Below are 2,500 nucleotides of genomic sequence, written 5' to 3' on the forward strand. Positions count from 1 at the left end.
AAAGACTTTAATTTCAAGGTAGCCTACAGTATCGCCACTACTACGAAAAATAATTGAACCTGCTCTTATTGGAAATGATGCTGGACGCAGTTATGGTAGTTAGTGGTGTGAGTGTGAAATGATCACCTGGGGCTGTGGAAACAGACACCGAGGCCTGCAGCTTTCTGATTATTCACATATTTATACTTTGTCCTCTTGAAACACCACATCTTCACTTCTTCACGTCAGTTGTGCTCGAGCTAGAATTTATGCAAACTAATATCATTATATATAACAATATCACAATTCAACAGCAGTGGAGGAAGACACAAAGACAAAACAAGGGCAGGCGCCCATTTTCTCATAATCTGTCTGCAGCTTTGGTAGAAAACTTCTCACAAACTTATTATAAGTGGAATGCAACTAAGTTACTCAAGTGCTATACTTTTTTATTTCAATTTTCTGCTACTTTATAATTTTACTCTACTTATTTTCAGAGGGAACCATCTTTACTTACTTAAGATTTTGATTAATGATACAAAAATATAATCAAAAAATATTTTTTTCGTAGGACTTTACTGATCCAGTGTGGACATTTACAAGCTTTGCAGTAATGTACAAAGTACATAACCTTCACCAGATGCAACATTAAACTGATGCACACATGAATGCACCAGTAATAATAATCCAATAATGCATTTGTTCTAAAATTAGTATTGCTGCACTGTATTATTGATACTTGACTTCTGCAACCACTGGAGATGATGATGAATGTTGTAACAGCTGCAATGTTTGAATACCTTTACCACTAATGGTTACATCACATGGCCAGACATAAATTAGTGCCTGAGCTGAACAAACATCCCACCACGAGACACAACCAGAGTTCTGAGAACAATATGTCAGAAGGATCTGGTACAGCTTAGCTGCAGTTTGGCGAGAAACATATATAGGTGATTATAAATATTTACACAGCACAAACAGGGTGAGGTGGAGAGGTGAGTAAAGACCAGGACACAGTTCCAACCTTTGTTCTTGCACTCTTATTATTCTACTCTTATTATACTACTGTTATTATACCACTCTTATTATTCTACTCTTATTATACTACTGTTATTATACTACTGTTATTATACTACTGTTATTATACTACTCTTATTATACCACTCTTATTGTACTACTGTCATATACTACTCTTATTATACTACTGTTATTATACTACTACTAATACTACTAATACTACTGTTATTATACCACTGTTATTATACCACTCTTATTATACCACTCTTATTATACTACTCTTATTATACTACTCTTATTATGCTCTTATTTGACTTTTAACAAAGCAGATCTTTTATAATCTCAGATTTGTCAGCATCCCCCGTCCTTGTGTTTCTCATGTTATCTCCATCTCCGCCCCTCTCTCTCTCTCTTTCTCTCTGTTTTCCACTTTATCTCTGCCTCAGGCACACAAATACAATTTCTCATTCTTTAAACATACACACGCACACACACACACACACACACACACACACACACACACACACACACACACACACACACACACACACACACACACACACACACACACACACACACACACACACACACACACACACACATTCTGCATTGGAAACCCAACACATTAAACATTCCCATCTCAAAACTCAAAAGTTTCTTATAATCATTTATCCAGAATAATCAGAATAATAGCGTAGCCCTTAATTTATCTGAGCAATAAATCATGAAATGAACTTCAAGAGCAGTCTTCAATAGTTCCTCATGTGGAACCAGCTCCCACTTTAGGTTACGGCGGGTATTTAAGGTTTGGCTTAAAAGTTTCCTCTTTGATAAAGCCCGTGGGCTGCTATGGGGCTTAGACTTCCGGGGGAACTCCCATGATGCAGTTCTTTTCTCTCTGCCTGTCAATAAGTTTGTGTTTTCTCTCTCCTGTTTGTGCTTTTCCAGTCTGCCCTCATTCTGCAGGTATATCTGACTCCAGAGATGCATCTGCGATACAACTACACGTCATACAAGTATTATCAAGCATTTACAGTCTCCAGAGTTTCTTGACATCCAGTGAAATTCATTTCATGAGGCCAAATCAAAGCTTAGAAATCCGGCAGACAAATCGATGCTTCAGCATTAACTTGCCTTACTAACAGTAAACGAAAAACCAGGGGGGTCTAAATGATCTGCGTTGGTTTATCATTTAAACCTCATTTGGCTTCTCCTCATAGGACCATAATTTTTATCAGATGAGGCAAAGTGAGAGGTTGCAGTTTAAATGTTCATTTCATTTAGTCTTTTCCACACTAACACTAGACAATGCCTTTCAACACCACATTAGCTGCAGTTTCAGACACTCCCCCCCATCTGCTACTGTAAAATAATGTGCATGAATATACATGAAGCCTCACTGTCAAGGAAGAGGTGGTGGTGGTGGTGGTGGTGGTGGTTGGGGGATGGATCATCAAACCACGGTAACATCCTGTCTGTTGCAGACTGAGAGGGAGAGCAG

Source organism: Scophthalmus maximus, chromosome 19 (genome assembly GCF_022379125.1).
Source record: "Scophthalmus maximus strain ysfricsl-2021 chromosome 19, ASM2237912v1, whole genome shotgun sequence".
Taxonomy (NCBI): Eukaryota; Metazoa; Chordata; class Actinopteri; order Pleuronectiformes; family Scophthalmidae; genus Scophthalmus; species Scophthalmus maximus.